The sequence below is a fragment of the Canis lupus genome, chromosome 18 (assembly GCF_048164855.1).
Source record: "Canis lupus baileyi chromosome 18, mCanLup2.hap1, whole genome shotgun sequence".
NCBI classification, from domain to species: Eukaryota; Metazoa; Chordata; class Mammalia; order Carnivora; family Canidae; genus Canis; species Canis lupus.
In genome coordinates, this window is record NC_132855.1 from 61,308,913 (window position 1) to 61,326,633 (window position 17,721).

The 17,721-nt window shown below is 46.1% G+C and overlaps 1 long non-coding RNA gene across 4 annotated transcripts in view; it reads right to left on the reverse strand.

The window, feature by feature from the left end:
- The window catches only part of LOC140609350 (uncharacterized), a 66,935-nt gene that overhangs the window by 19,296 nt on the left and 29,918 nt on the right, over nt 1-17,721 (reverse strand). For all 4 annotated transcript variants that reach the window (XR_012011232.1, XR_012011233.1, XR_012011231.1 and 1 more), the window contains 2 exons: nt 9,966-10,101; nt 7,036-8,714 (listed from right to left, as the gene is read on the reverse strand). This is a non-coding gene — a long non-coding RNA (uncharacterized lncRNA). The remainder of the gene's footprint in view (nt 1-7,035; nt 8,715-9,965; nt 10,102-17,721) is intronic.

The following is a 17,721-nucleotide window of genomic DNA, read 5'->3' on the forward strand; positions in this document are numbered from 1 at the left end:
ACATGGAACTTTCTCCAGAATAGACCACATCCTGGGTCACAAATCGCATCTGAACCGATACCAAAAGATTCAGATCGTCCCCTGCATATTCTCAGACCATAATGCCTTAAAATTAGAACTAAATCACAACAAGAAGTTTGGAAGGACTTCACACACTGGAGGTTAAGTACCATCCTGCTTAAAGATGAAAGGGTCAACCAGGAAATTGAGGAAGAATTAAAAAGATTCATGGAAACTAATGAGAATGAAGACACAAACGTTCAAAATCTTTGGCATGCAGCAAAAGCAGTCCTAAGGAGGAAATACATCACAAAACAAGCATCCATTCAAAAACTGGAAAGAACTCAAATACAAAATCTCACCTTACTCATAAAGGAGCTAGAGAAAAAAACAGCAGCTAGATCCTACACCCAACAGAATAAGAGAGTTAATGAAAATTTGAGCAGACCTCAAGGAAATCGAGACCAGAAGAAATGTGGAACAGATCAACAAAACCAGGAGTTGGTACTTTGAAAGAATTAATAACATACATAAACCATTAGCCAGTCTTATTAAAAAGAATAGAGAGAAGACTCAAATTAATAAAATCATGAATGAGAAAGGAGAGATCACTACCAACACCAAGGAAATACAATCGATTTTAAAAACATATTATAAACAGCCATACGCCAATAAATTAGGCAATCTAGAAGAAATGGACGCATTCCTGGAAAGCCCCAAACAACAAAAACTGGAACAGGAAGAAATAGAAAACCTAAACAGGCCAATACCCAGGAAGGAAATTGAAGCAGTCATCAAAAACCTCCCAAGACACAAAAGTCCAGGGCCAGATGGCTTCCCAGGGGTATTCTATCAAATGTTTAAAGAAGAAACCATACCTATCCTACTAAAGCTGTTTGGAAAGATAGAAAGAGATGGAGTCCTTCCAAATTCGTTCTATGAAGCCAGCATCACCTTAATTCCAAAACCAGACAAAGACCCCACCAAAAAGGAGAATTACAGACCAATAGCCCTGATGAACATGGATGCAAAAATTCTCGACAAGATCCTAGCCAATAGGATCCAACAATAAATTAAGAAAATTATTCACCATGACCTAGTAGGATTTATCCCCGGGACACAAGGCTGGCTCAACACTCATAAACAATCAATGTGATTCATCATATCAGCAAGAGAAAAACCAAGAACCATATGATCATCTCATTAGATGCAGAGAAAGCATGTGACAAAATAGAGCATCCATTCCTGATCAAAACACTTCAGAGCGTAGGGTAGAGGGAACAATCCTCGACATCTTAAAAGCCATCTAGGAAAAGCCCACTACAAATATCATTCTCAATGGGGCAGCACTGGGAGCCTTTCCCCTAAGATCAGGAACAAGACAGGGATGTCCACTCTCACCACTGCTATTCAACGTAGTATTGGAAGTCGTAGCCTCAGCAATCAGACAACAAAAGGACATTAAAGGCATTCAAATTGGCAAAGAAGTCAAACTCTCCCTCTTCGCCGATGACATGATACTCTACCTAGAAAACCCGAAGCCCTCCCCCGCAAGATTGCTATAACTCATAGCAATTTGGTAGCTTTGCAGGATACAAAAATCACTGCCCAGAAATCAATGGCATTTCTATACACTAACAATGAGACTGAAGAAAGAGAAATTAAGGAGTCAATCTCATTTACAATTGCACCCAAACCATAAGATACCTAGGAATATACCTAACCAAGGAGGTAAATGATCTATACCCTAAAAACTATAGAAAACTTCTGAAAGAAATTGAGGAAGACACAAAGAGATGGAAAAATATTCCATGCTCATGGATTGGCAGAATTAATATTGTGAAAATATCAATGTTACCCAGGCAATTTACACGTTTAATGCAATCTCTATCAAAATACCATGGACTTTCTTCAGAGAGTTAGAACAAATTATTTTAAGATTTCTGTGGAATCAGAAAGGACCCTGAATATTCAGTGGGATTTTATTTTATTTTTTTAAGATTTATTTATTTATGATAGACATAGAGAGAGAGAGGCAGAGACACAGGAGGAGGGAGAAACAGGCTCCATGCAGGAGCCTGATGTGGGACTCGATCCCAGGTCTCCAGGATCACGCCCTGGGCTGCAGGCAGCACTAAACTGCTGCGCCACTGGGGCTGCCCAGTCAGTGGGTTTTTAAAAAAGAAAACTATATCTGGGGGCATCACAATGCCACATTTCAGGATGTACTACAAAGCTGTGGTCATCAAGACAGTGTGGTACTGGCACAAAAACACACATAGATCAATGGAACAGAATAGAGAACCCAGAAGTGGACCTTGAACTTTATGGTTAACTAATATTCGATAAAGGAGGAAAGACTATCCGTTGGAAGAAAGACAGTCTCTTCAATAGATGGTGCTTAGAAAATTGGACTTCCACCTTCAGAAGAATGAAACTAGACCACTCTCTTTCACCATAAACAAAGATAAACTCAAAATGGATGAAAGATCTAAATGTGAGACAAGTGTCCATCAAAATCCTAGAGGAGAACACAGGCAACACCCGGTTTGAACTTGGCCACAGCAAGTTTATGCAAGGTACATCCATGAAGGCAAAAGAAACAAAAGCAAAAATGAACTATTGTGACTTCATCAAGATAAGAAACTTTTGCACAGCAAAGGATACAGTCACCAAAACTAAAAACAACCTTCAGCATGGGAGAAGATATATGCAAAAGACGTATCAGATAAAGGGCTAGTTTCCAAGATCAATAAAGAACTTCTTAAAATCAACACCAAAGAGACAAACAATCCAATCATGAAATGGGCAAAAGACATGAAGAGAAATCTCACAGAGGAAGACATTGACATGGCCAAAATGCACATGAAAAAATGCTCTGCATCACTTGCCATTAGGGAAATACAAATCAAAACCACAATGAGATAGCACCTCACACCAGTGAGAATGGAGAAAATTAACAAGGCAGGAAACCGCAAATGTTGGAGAGGATGCGGAGAAAAGGGAACCCTCTTACACTGTTGGTGGGAATGTGATCTGGTGCAACCACTCTGGAAAACTGTGTGGAGGTTCCTCAAAGAGTTAAAAATAGACCTGCCCTACGACCCAAAAATTGCAGTGTTGGGGATTTATCCCAAATATTCAGATGCAATGAAACGCGGGGACACCTGCACCCCGATGTTTATAGCAGAATGTCCACAATAGCCAAACTGCGGATGGAGCCATGGTGTCCATTGAAAGATGAATGGATAAAGAAGATGTGGTTTATGTATACAATGGAATATTACTCAGCCATTAGAAACGACAAATACCCACCATTTGCTTCAAAGTGGATGGAACTGGAGGGTAGTATGCTGAGTGCAGTAAGTCAATCAGAGAAGGACAAACTGTATGTTCTCATTAATTTGGGGAATATAAATAATAGTGAAAGGGAATATAAGGGAATGGAGAAGAAACGTGTAGGAAATATCAGAAAGGGAGACAGATCATAAAGACTCCTACCTCTGGGAAATGAACTAGGGGTGCTGGAAAGGGAGGAGGGCGGGGGGTGGGGGTGAATGGGTGATGGACACTGAGGGGGACACTTGACGGGATGAGCACTGGGTGTTATTCTGTATGTTGGTCAATTGAACACCAATAAAAAATAAATTTGGGATCCCTGGGTGGCGCAGCGGTTTGGTGCCTGCCTTTGGCCCAGGGCACAATCCTGGAGACCCGGGATCGAGTCCCACATCGGGCTCTCAGTGCATGGAGCCCGCTTCTCCCTCTCCCTCTGTCTGTGCCTCTGCCTCTCTCTCTCTCTCTCTCTCTCTCTCACTGTGTGCCTATCATAAGTAAATAAAAATAAATAAAAATAAAAAAATTTATTTAAAAAAAAGACCAAACAACTAAATATTTATGCTGCCAACATGGGAGTACCTAAATATACAAACCAATTAACAACAAACGTACAGGAACACACTGATAATAATACAATGATAGGGATTTTTAACACCCACTTATGTCATGGACCGATTGTCTATGCAGAAAATCAACAGGGGAACAACAGCCTTGACACACTGGACCACAGGGACTCAACAGATATAGTCTGAACATTTCTTCCTAAAGCAGAATACACATTCCTTTCAAGTGCACATGGGACATTCTCCAGAACAGATCATATCATGGCCCACAAATCAGCCCTCAACAGGTACAACAGGTACAAGAAGGTTGGTATCACACCATATACATTTTTGGACAATGAGGCTATGAAACTCAAAGTCGACAGTAAGAACAAATTTGGACAGACCAAAAATACGTGGAGATTATGAACATCCTACTAGAGAATGAATGGAGCAACCAGGAATTTAAAGAGGAAATTTAAAACAAATGAAATTGAAAACATGTTTCTCCAAACCTCTGGGATGTAGCAAAGGCAGTCCTAAGAGGGAAGTACATAGCAATACAGGCCTACCTCAAGAAACAAGAAGTCTCCAATACACAACCTAACCCTACACCTAAAGGAGCTGGTAAAGGAATAGCAAACAAAGCCTACAGAAGAAGGGAAAAAATAAAGATGAGAGCAGAAATAAACAATACAGAAACAACAAAACAGTAGAATGGAATAACGAAACTAAGAGCTGGTTCTTCAAAATAATTAATAAAATGGATCAAGCCCTAGCCAGCCTTATCAACGAGAAAAGAGAAATGACATAAATAAATAAAATCACAAATGAGAGAAGAGAGATCTCAATCAACACCAGAAAAATAAGACAATTATAAGGGAATACTATGCAAGATTATACGCTAACAAACTGGGAGAACTGGAAGAAATGGACAAATCCCTAGAAATGTGCAAACGAGCAAAACTGAAATAGGAAGAAATAGAAAATATGAACAGAACCATAACTAGGAAAGAAATTGAATCAGCAAGGCTACTGGGTGCCTCAGTGGTTGAGCATGTGCTTTGGCTCAGGTCATGATCCCGGGGTCCTGGGGGAGCACGTCCCACATCAGGCTCCCTGCATGGAGCCTCATTTATCCCTGCCTATACCTCTGCCTCTCTGTGTCTCTCATGAATACATAAAGGTGAAGCCACTGTGGAAAACAGTCTGGAGGGTCCTCGAGAAGTTAAAAATAGGGGATCCCTGGGTGGCACAGCCGTTTGGCACCTCCCTTTGGCCCAGGGCGTGATTCTGGAGACCCGGGATCGAATCCAACATCGGACACCCAATACATGTAGCCTGCATCTCCCTCTGCCTGTATCTCTGCCTCTCTCTCTGTGACTATCACAAAAAAACTTAAAAAAAAAGAAGTTAAAAATAGAGCTACCCTACGATACCAAAATTGAACAGCTAGGTATTTACCCTGAGGATACAAAAGTAGTTTAGTAGATTTGAAGATGAACACACAGCCTAGTGTTGGTAGCAGCATTATCAACAACAGCGAAACTGTGTATACATCCCAGATGTCCATCGACAGATGAATGGGCAGAGACGATGTGGTAAATATACACACTGCGACATCACTCGGTCATCAGAAGGGATGAAAGGAAGCCATTTACAATGACGTGGGAGAAGTGGAAGGGACCTATGCTAAATGAACTCAGTCAGTCAGAGAAAGACAGATACCAAATACCATACAATTGCATTCACATGTGAATTTTAAGAAACCAAACAAACTGGCAAAGGGGCCAAGGGAGGGATGAGAGATGCAAACCAAGAAACACATTTTAACCACAGTGAATAAACTAATAAATACCAGAGGAAGGAGGGGAGATGGGGAATCAGGGGATGGGGATAGTGGAGGTCACCTCTGACCAGAACCAGGCATTGGATTCAAGGGTTGAATCACTATGTGTAAACCTGAAACTACATCATACTGTGTTTATAAAGAGGAATTCAAATAAATCTTTAAAATAATAATTGGGAGTATAGAGGAAACATGTGCACACAAGAGATAAAGTCAGAAAGGCAACTGAAAATCCAAACAGAGTCTTTAGAGCCACAAATCCCCTCCTTAGCTCAGCTCAGGAGAATCCTGCCATGCCTATTCTCACCCCAGCAGAAGCATGGATTTTGATTCTCTGGGGAGACCACTGACTTGGTGGAGTCAGGCTATCTTTGAACCCAAAACCTAAATAGAGTGCATAAAACTAAACTGCCCAAGATGCTAGGAGTCCCAGTGCAGGCACATGCCAAGGCACAAACTCTAACCATACACAGACATAAGCCTAACCGTCCACTTAAGTCTAATGTTAACATAACCCTTCAACAAGAACTATCACTAATCAAAAACCAAACCCAAACCCCAAGACCGAAACACATTCACTGAACCTCCCTGCCAACCCTCACCCTAACTCCTAAACCTATTCTAAACCCTTAACCCTGACCCTTATCTTAAATCTAACCCTAACCCTAACCTCTAACCCTAACCTTATCTTAATGTACTCAAATCCTATTCCTAACCTTAACCTGTACCCTAACCCTAACCCTCTAATACTAATCCTATCTCATATCCCAAAGTGTACCCTAAACCTATCCTAAAAGTAATCCCTAACCCACTGCCTAACCCTCTCTTACCCTTTTCCAAAACCGTGCCCTGACCCTGACCTAACCCTAACCATAACCCCTAATCAAACACTAACCCTAACCCTAGCCCTAACCCCTATCCTAAAACTAACCCTCGCCCTAACCCTAAACCTAGCCCTAACTTTAACTCTAAACCCTAAACCTAACCCCTAACCCTAACTCACACCCTAACCCCTAACCCCAACTGCAAACCTAGCCTAAACCTAACTCTAACCATAACCCAAACCCCAACTCGTAACCTCCTGCCCTAATCCCTAAAGTCTAAACCCTAACCCTAACTCTAACTCCTGTCCCTAATCCAAACCCCGATCCTAACTCCTAACAACTGAACCTTACCCTTATCCCTCACCCTAACCTTTAATCCATAACCATAAGCATAATCACTAACCCCTAACATCTAACCTAAGACTAACCACCAACTGCCTCCCCTCCCCTGTCTTACCATTCATTCTACCCATTCACTTACCCAGGGTTCTGAGGAGTCCCTTCTGACATGGACATGGCCCCCAACGGCGCCTCCAGAGTCCTCCAGGGGGTCCTGAGGAAGCCGGGCTCCTGTGAGTGGGGACGTGGCCCCACGTGTTCCTGAGTCATAGTCAGCGGGTCCTGAGGACCCGGGTCTCCTGTCAACCTGGATTATGCCTCACATACTCTGGAAGCCTCACAGCAGGTTCTCAGGATGCTGGAGGCTCTTGTCAGCCTGGACACGGACCCACGTCCCCCAGAAAACTCACAGTGGGTCCTGAGGAGGCTGTGGGTTCCTGTCAGCCTAGACGCAGCCTCATGTGTCCCGAAGCCAAAGTGCAGGTCCTGAGGAGGACATGGCCCCACATTTTCCTCAGCCTCACCGTAAGACTTGAGGAGCTTGGGAGCTCCTGTCAGCACGGACGTGGCCCCAAATCATCCCGATCCTTCACAGTGTGTCCTGAGGAGGCTGGAGACTCCTGTCAGTGTGGATTCAGCATCCACATCTTCCTTAGGCCTCACCACAGGCTCTGACAAGGCTGGGGTCTTCTTTCTGCATGGACGCATCCCCATATTTCCTGAAGACTACACTGGGTGTCCTGAGGACATCAGCGTCTGTTGTGTGGACGTGGCCCCACGTCCTCCCAAAGCGACACCGCAGGTTCTGAATGGCTGGGGCTCCTGTCACTTTAGATGCTGCCCCCAGCTTCCAGAAGCCTCAACTTATGTCCTGAGGAGCCAGTTAGCTCCTGCCAGAGTGGACACAGCGCCACATCTTTCAGAAGCCTCCAGGCATGTCCTCAGGTGGCCCAGGGGCTCCTGTCAGCGTGGATGCAGGCCCACATCTTACTGAAGCCTCCCTGCGGGTCCTGAGGCAGCCCAGGGGCTCCTGTCAGGGTGGGTGCGGGCCCACAATTTCCTGAAGCCTCCCCGCAGGGCCGGAAGCGGCCCAGGGTCTCTTGTCAGGGTGGATGTTGTCTCACATCTTCCTGAAGCCTCACCGTGTGTCCTGAAGAGACTGAGGCTCCTGTCATCATGAACGCTGCCCAATATCCCCCTGAAGACTCTGCGTAGTTTCTGAGGAGGCTGTGGCTCATCCACGTGGATGTGTCCCCACGTCTTCCTCAGGCCTCCCCAGCACAGGCTGGCTCCTGTTAGTGCAGGCAAAGGAGGCCTACTGTGCATGCGTGCCCCCTGGGCGGTGCCTGGGCTCGGGCACCCACTGCGGGATGCTCAGTCGCTACAGGAGGCTGTGCAGGAGGCAGCGTGCCCGTCTCTGGGCCAACCTCTGCCTCCTTCCAGGCTCTAGCTGTGGCCTGTTATCTTCAGAAACATCTGCCTGAAAAAGAGCCCAACACCCGGCTTCCCCAAAAATACTTAAGGAGAAAGAATTGGAGCCCAAAGGACGCGAAATGAAATGTGGACCAGACTTTTACCACGTCCTGTAAAACTCACTCAACCCTCTTCCACTGTGGGCGGGACCGTGGGCTGCTGCAGGCACCCTGGAAACAGTGTGGAGGCTCCTCAGGAAGTTGCAAATAGAGCCGCCCTGCGACCAGCAGGTGTACGGCCTGGAGCTCACTCCGAAGATACAGATGCAGTGAGACGTGGGACAACTGCACCCCAATGTCCACAGCAGCGGGGTCCACGTTGCCACACTGTGGGAGGAGCCTCGGTGCCCTGTGGCAGATGAGGGATAAAGAGGATGGGAGATAGATGATGGTCATAGAAAGAGGAATGGTACTCAGCTATCAAAGAGAAGGAAATCTTGCCATTTGCAATGTCATGCATAGAACTAGAGGGATCATCCTAAGTGAAATAGGTCATTCGGAAAACAGAATGACCCTGTGGTGTCATTCATAGGTGGAATTAAAGAAGCAAAGCAGAACATCTGTGAAGGGAAGGAAAAACAAATAAGATGAACACAGATGCAGGAAATACAGACTCTTAATTATAGGAAACAAACTGAGTGTTGCTGCAGGGGAGGGGACGGGGGAGGGGATAACAGGGGACCAGCATGAAGGAGGGCACGTGATGTCACGAGCACTGCGGTTATCTCCAACTGGTGAATCCCTGAATTCTTCCTCTGAAAGTATAATACACTATATGTTAATTAATTTGGTTTAGATTAAATTAATTTTAAAAAATCAGTTGTATCAGAGCACGTTTCCTTCTGGACACTCTTTTCTGCTCCTTCAGCTTATGCTGGGACCAACCCTCGTGGGTCTGGTTTGCTTAAGTAGGTGTCAGGCCTCATCCATGGACCAGCCCAAGGTTAGAACTCACGACCCCGTGATCAGGACCGGAGGTGAGGTCAGGAGCCGAATGCTTAACTTACAGAGCCAGGTGGGATCCCGAGGACAACACTGCTTTATCCTGTGTCTCTGTGACATCGTTTGAAATAGGAAAGTGCTGCGTCGCGCTCTGTCCTGCTTCTCCAATACTGATTTGCTGTCCGGGGTCATTTGTGGGGGCGGATGGATGTCACAGGGTTTTTTTTTTTCCTATTTATAGGATCTGCCACCATGATTTGACAGGAATGACATTGAAATTGAGGGTGGCTTCAGGAACTGCGGACATTTTCACAAGATGAGGCTCCCAACCCAAGAGCCCAGGACGGCCTCCCAGAGCCTGGAATGGCTCAGTGCACAAGTCTTGTGCTCCTTTGGTTCAGTCTCATTATTTATTCTCTGTGATGCTCCTGAGAAGGGAGTCATGTCCGTCATTTCCTTCCTGAGTGCTCATTGTCAGGACACAGCAAGCCCAACAGTAGAATAAATACTGAGCCCAGGCCAAGGGCAGGAAGGCCCTATTAGAACAGCTCTCAATGCCCTTGAAGACCCCATATCAAAATGTAAACAGAACTTTAGTAATTGATCCACCCTTCGGGAGTTCCCCGAGACCAGCTCTTAAAACTAAGCTAAAACCCACCTGGGGGTCCAAGTCCCTGCTCCACTGTGTCGGGTATACTTGGACACAAGCTCGAGCTTGTAAATAAACCCTCGTGTGTTTGCATCAGTGTCAGCTTCTGATGGTTTCTCGGATTCGCAATCTTGGGCTCAACAGTCTGAGATAAAAAACAAAAACAAAAACAAGAGAAGCTCGGACACAAGTCGAGTGAATGCAGGGTTCTGAGAAAAGAGGCGGAGACCCGGGGGCTTGGGGGCTCTTCTGTGGAGGCCCCAGCAGACTGGGGGGCGGGATGCTCAGCCCCAGAGCCAGAGGACCCAGCGTCCCCACCCGCATCCCACCCATCAGGGCCGGGTCTCAGGGAGCAGCACAGCACTGCCCGCTGGAGCCCAGAGACGCTGATGCCCACCACGCCTCTGCCCCCGCAGGTGCAACTCCCAGGGAGATGTGCACCTGACAATCAACACCACGGCCCATCCGCACACCCACACAGACCATTCGCTGCCACTAAGTTGTCGGACCACAGAGGCTGCAGAGCTTCAGCTCTGCCTGGAAAGTAGGGTCTAGATTCCTTTGTACTTTGTGCTCTATTTTCAATCATTTTCTTTGACTTTTTTTATTAATTGCCTTATTTTAATTTTTATGTATGTACCTTAGATATTTCTAATTTTTACTTTCATGGTACTTCATTGTGTTTTTTTTTTATTTTTTTCAATTTATTTATCATAGTCACAAACAGAGAGAAAAAGAGAGAGAGAGAGAGAGAGGCAGAGACACAGGCAGAGGGAGAAGCAGGCTCCATGCACTGGGAGCCCGACGTGGGATTCGATCCAGAGTCTACAGGATCATGCCCTGGGCCAAAGGCAGGCGATAAACCGCTGCGCGACCCACGGACCACCTTAATTGTTTCTATTTTGGGATTTAGAATCTTTTAACAAGCAGGCCAAAATAATCTATTGGTTTTTTTGTGGGGGGGAGGGAAGTTGTTATTGTTTTTCTTGTTTTTTCTTTTTCTTCCTTCTTTCTTTTCTGGAAGAAATAATGAGATGGAGAAATTCACCTCCATAAAATAACATGAGGTTCTACTCACAGCCAGGAAGTTCATCAATACACATATATGATGTCTAACTACAGTTTAAAACAATGATTATAAAGATAGCATCTGGGCTAGAAAAAGAGCACAGAAGAAAACTAGAGAATCCCTTACTGTAGAAGTAAAACAACTAAAATCTAGTCAGGCCAATGTTACAAATGCTATAACTGAGATGCAGTTCCAAGTGGAAGCCTTAAAAACAAGAAAGGTTCTGGACCACAGACACAGAAGTAGGGAAGTCAGTCACTTATTAAAACAGTAACATTCATACCATAGGAGACTCAGAAGATGAAGAGAGAGAAGAGGTGGGCCTTGCTCAGACATTAGAAACGACAAATAACCACCATTTGCTTCAACGTGGATGTAACTGGAAGGTATTATGCTGAGTGAAGTAAGTCAATCAGAGAAGGACAAACATTGTATGTTCTCATTCATTTGGGGAATATAGATAATAGTGAAAGGGAATATAAGGGAATGGAGAAGAAATGTGTGGGAAATATCAGAAAGGGAGACAGAACGTAAAGACTCCTAACTCTGGGAAACAAACTAAGGGTGATGGAAGGGGAGGAGGGCGGGCGGTGGGGGTGAATGTGTGATGGGCACTGAGGGGGGCACTTGACGGGATGAGCACTGGGTGTTTTTCTGTAGGTTGGCAAATTGAACACCAATTCAAGAATAAAATTATTATAAAAAACAAGAAAGAAGAAAGAAAGAAAGAAAGAAAGAAAGAAAGAAAGAAAGAAAGAAAGAAAGAAAGAGTGGCACCTGTGTGGCTCAGTTAGTTAAGCTTCTGCATTAAACTCAGATCATGATCCAGGTCACAAGGCAGGCTCCCTGTTCAGAAAGGAACATGCTTTTCCCTCTCCCTCTGCCCCTCTCACTCATGCTTTTTCTCTCCTCTCTCTCTCAAATAAATAAAAAACATCTTTGCAGAAGAAACAAACCCACAAGGAAGAGAAATCTCCCATGTAGAAGAATTTTAAACAATTTGTGCAGACATTGCACCGTCAAGTTCATGAGCATAGCTTCCCACTCTTAAGTGTGGAATACACATAGTAACTTCCTTCTACAAAATATAATATGAAAAAGTTAAAATAATATTGATAATATAATAATAATAATAAAAATAATAATTAATAATAATAATAAAGAATCAGTTTACTGTGGAGAAAGCTGACAAAGACTACCACAGCAAGGTGACGAGATCGATACCAAGACTGCTAAATCATGTTAGTATCTATCCCTTATATGATATAATAAAAATGGCAGTATATCTCTGTATATAATCCACAAAACAGTTCAATTATGAGATAAATGACAGACATGTCCCAACTGAGGGAAAGTTTACAAAATACTCTACTTCTCAAAGTGTTCCAGTGCAACAACAAGGAAAGGCTGAAAGACTGTCACAATCTAGAGGAGCCTAAGAAAACAGGAGGACAAATGGAATGTGATATGAGGGATGGTAACTTGGCAAAAACTAAGGAAATCTGAATAAACTATGGTCTTTGGTTAATGCGACTATTTTAAATTTGATTCCTTAGCTAATATTTGTACCGTAGTAATATAAGATATCAATAATTGGAGAAATTGAGAGCAAGTGCATGTGAATGCACTGTAGTATCTTCTCAATTTCTCTATAAATCTTTGTTTCTTTCCTAATTAATAAGATTTATTATGAAAATCGACTTAAATGAATCAGGCTCCAAGTGTGAAGACATTTTAAGAATCGTTGAATTAACTTTTGCCTTATTCTTAAAGAGTTCCTTTGATGGAAACAAAGTAAGAATTTTAGATCAGAAGGAAAGAAAGACACTTATGAACACGTATAATGCCTCCTCAACCTGAAAAGCAGGAACAGATAATAAATAGCAAAAATAAGATAAAAATACTTCTAGTATAATAGACACCATATTGCAAGTGCATTTAAAATTATCAATGCATAACATTTATTTCCTTGACATTTGTCTTCAAAAGAGTTCACAGTGTTTCAGTGTCAGTTGAAACAGGGGAAGAATCTCAGGGAAGAATCCTTCACAAAATAATCGGACCATTGGTAATAATGACTCTCAGTTCTTTCCAAATCGATAAAGATGCATTTCCTGAGGAGTGACTGAGCTGTGAAGAAAGAGATGAGAAACCCTCATCCCTCTGAATTACTTGTGTCAGAATATTTTAACCATAGTACTACGGATAGTAAATTATCCTTATTAACAGGAAATATGTCTCAGATTGGAATCTGAGCAATTAGATGGCCAGAGTAAAAACACTTTGACTCGCTCTTCATCTTTTAAAGATAAAGGAGAGCTTTTCTATATACAAACTCAGTTGTCTAGATAGCCTTAGGGAATAAGAGTCTGCAGCATGGAATCCCGCTGCACAGCTGGGACGCCCACGAGCCAGGTCTTCCTGATCCCAAATCCCTGGGCCTGTCCCCCAACACACGCTGCCAAGCTGACGTCATTTGCTCTCTTAGGAGCTCCGGGGAAGGGGGAAAGAGCTAGATAGGATGGGATGGAATGCAAAGAGGCCGAGAAAATGAAGGCCTTTCTACTTTAAGTTCAGTGTTCGTACAAGTCCAGCCATCCCAGGCCCCTGTGAAGAAGAGCTGAAATTTACATTATTTCAGTTACAGGAAAAAAACAAAGTTTACAGCTTAATGTCTTTGAAAGCCCCACAACAGAATGAAACCGAGCCCATGCCAAGGGTTGGAAGTGCCTATTAGAATGAGAGCAGAGCTTAATACCCTTGAAGGCCCCATATCAAAATGTAAACAGAACTTGAGGAATTGCTCCAGCCCTTTTGGAGGACCCCGAGACAAGTCCTTAAAACTAAGTTAAAACCCACCTCGGGGTCCAAGTCCCTGCTCCGCTGTGTTGGGTGTACTTGGTCGCAACCTTGAGTTTGGAAATCAACCCTTGTGTGTTTGCATTGGTGTCAGTTCCTTAGTGGTTTCTCGGATTCGCAATCTTCACACAACACCCCATGTCCCCTCCCACCTTGACTGAAACCCTATCCCCTCCCACCCAGGGTGAAACTCAGTCACCTCCCTGCCTACAACAGCTGGGCACAGGCCGTCACACAGGTCCCACGGGCACGGTGGGCACTCCCGCCTTCCCTGGCCTCCCAGAGGAAGGAAAGAGGTTTCGGCCGGACACACTACCATGTTGGCCCCATGGCTCCCTGCCCAGCATGGCACCTTGTGACAGGTCGGGTCTCTGTTCCTGACGCCTGCTCCTCCTCCCCGGTTTTCCCACAGGAAATGAAGCAGGATGCCCTGGTCTCCTCCAGGGACATCACGCAGGTAGACCTGGACGTTATCAGGAAGTTCAGCAACCACATCATGTTTTAGGACTGCTAGGCGGACGGGTGAGGCTGCTGGGCCAGGGGGCTTCCGGGCCTCGGAGGCTTTTGGGTAAGGTAAACGGGGCCTCTGAGGCCAGGGGGAGCAATAGCAGCCAACAACACATGGCTCCATGGTAGGGTGATGGGGATGACCACACCACCCCCCCGGGGCCTCAGGGATGAGGAAGCCACAAGGATGGGGCCTCCAGAGGTTCCCATGGGAGCTGAACACCAAAGGGGAGAGGGACGGCCCCCTGAGAAGCAGGGGATGGGGTGGCAGACATGGGGGGTAGGAACCGGACCTGGGGGCCGTGCGGCATGTCCGCGGCTGGAGCAGGACACACATTGATCCCATGAGGGTCAGACGGTTCAGAGTGACACCCACTCTCAGTGTTTTATATATTTCTAAATTCTGTGCATTTAATTTGAGACAATTTGCAATTTGAAAACATACATATTATGATGACCCCCAGATAATGCCCCTGGTACAGCCAGGGCCTTGCACTCACCACATGGGTCCACAGGGGCAGGTGTTACAACAAACCCCAGAATGGGGTCACCTTTATTTGTAGACGTCTCTGTGTACATCTTAGAGAAAGAGGATGCCCTTTGTCTGCCGGCCCCCCACGCCATCCCCCCATTCCCCAGACCCACACCATCCCCCTACCTCATCATCCCCCATGGCATCGCCCCTACCCCATCCCCCTCAAACACACACAGCCTCACACAATACCCAACCACAGTATACCCCAACATCCCCCCTACACCATTCCCCACATTCCACTACCATCATACCCATGCCCCCACACCATCCACCACCACACCATCGGCCCCGAGCAAGGACCCAATCTAGCTACCCCCTGTGGGACATGATCAGCCTCCCCGGGGTTCTCTGGATACTCTGCTCCCATCAGAATCCCGGGTGTCCCATAGAGTACCCAGGGGTTGCAGGGAGGAGGGACGGCAGGGAGCCCCTGACAGTGTGTGAACAGGTGAGTGAATCAGAGGAACCACTGTGCCCTGCCTCCACCCACTGTCACTCCTAGAGGGCAGGACACCCTGCACAGGACACCAGGCCCTAAACCAGAGGTACCTGGGCTGATTGGGCCCAGGCTCTGTGGGGGCTGGGTTGACTTGAGCCCCCACCAGTCTCAACACAAAGACTAATGGAATCAGGTCCCCATGGCCCTGGCCAGCCCTGGATTCTGGCCCCAGGCTGAGCAAGCCCTCTCACAGCTGGATGTGGCCTGCAGGGCCCTGGGCGTGCCCCACAGATCCAGGTCGCTGATCTAGGGAAGCCCTGGGGATCCTGGGACACCCCAGTGTGGGGAGAGGAGGGGCAAGCTGGTGGGCCCCACCCACACCCACACCAGGAGGCAGGCTCCTCCAAGTGCTGGGGCCCAAAGAGGCTCCAAGGCCGGGATCCAGCTGCCCTTCAGGGACCCGGCACAGGAGCCCATGAGTTGCAGGTTCAGGTCAGCTCTGATGTCCTCAGTACCATCACTCAGGCTGAAACCTCAGGACACACGCCCCCACCCGGAGTCCACACATGCTCCCAGCTGGGGGACTCCAGCACCTGCCCCCCACCCTGTGTGATTCTTGCCCTCCCCTTAAAGGACAGAAAGGTCTCCCTCCCCAAGGGAAGACACACAACCACGGCTCTGAGCCCGCTGCTGTAGAAAGTCAATAAAGTGTTGTGGTGCGAAAATGCACAGCCAGCCCGTTTCTGTGTCTCCCAGAACTCTGTGCACGGAGCGTGTAGAGACCCCCAGAGAGAGGAGGGGGCACCACCTTGGCCCCAACAAGCCCGTGCAGGGGCGCCACCAGGCACACACAGCTGAAGTCCCCACGTGCCTTCTAGGAGTGGCCAGACTCACTGCCGGACATGGGAATGTGGCCGAGCTGGAACTTCAAGCTCAGCTGACCCTCCAGCTGAAAGTCACTGCACAAGCGAGCCCCGGCACTGCCAGGAGAGCCCAGCTAACTGCCCAGAGACAGGACCAGAAATGATTTTGTGCCAACCATTTCGGGGTTTTTTGGTGACCCAGCCAGAGGATCCGATTGCTGCACAGGAGCTGCATGTGATAGAGACACACACACCTCAAAAGCAACAAAAGTCAGAATCCCCCCAATGTTGTCAGACAGTAGCCAGATGGTTACATACACAACGCTGTGGTCCCCAATAGGATACATGGAAAACGCTATAAACCACGACTGTAGAGGTGCTGGAGCTGTGCCTGCTGTGTTCCAACAAGGAGGGCACAGGGGCAGGAAGCATCATCCTGAGGGGGGGCCACTCCTAGGAAAGGAAACCAGGTCCCTGTGAAGGCTACGGAGGGTGAAATCCATCCTCCTCTCTTTCTGCTTCTGGTTTTCATCCTAAATACATTTTCCTCAATTATATTAGCAGAATTTACTTTATGTTTTTAAATTTCTTTTTATTGCCATCCAATTTGTATGAATTATTTCTTCAGCAAGGGTGTCATTCAGGAGAGATAAAGATTTTCCCAGACAGGCAACATATAAAGGAGTTCATGACCACTTAACCAGTCCAGTAAGGAATTTTAAGAGGGACTCTTCTAGTGGGGGAAAAAAGAGACCAAAAGCAACAAATACTAGAAAGTACCAGAGAACGTCACCAGAAATACCAACTCTTCCGGTAACACAGAGGCACAAAGTTCATATCTTTGAATAGTCACTCTGAATGATGATGGACTAAATGCTCCAATAAAAAGATATAGGGTGGGATCCCTGGGTGGCACAGCGGTTTGGCGCCTGCCATTGGCCCAGGGCGTGATCCTGGAGACCCTGGATTGAGTCCCACATCGGGCTCCTGGTGCATGGAGCCTGCTTCTCCTTCTGCCTGTGTCTCTGCCTCTCTGTCTCCCTCTGTGTGACTATCATGAATAAATAAATAAATAAATCTTTAAAAAAAAGATATAGGGTATGGAGTAGTTAAGAATCAGGATCCGGGATGCCTGGGTGGCTCAGGGGTTGAGCCTCTGCCTTTAACTCAGGGTGTGATCCTGGAGTCTGGGATTGAGTCCCATATTGGGCTCCTGGTGGGGAGCCTGCTTCTTTCTCTGCATAATTTTCTGCCTCTCTCTCTCTGTCTCTCTGATAAATAAAATTATTATTAAAAAAACAACATCCATCTGTACGCTGACTACAAGATGCTCACCTTAGACCTATAGACACCAACAGATTGAAAGTCAGGGGATGGAAAATCATCTATCACGCTAATGGATATCAAAAGAAAGGTGGAGGACCCATACTTATATCAGACAAACGAGATTTGAAACCAAACCCTGGGGGACACGTGTTGGCTCAGTGTTTGAG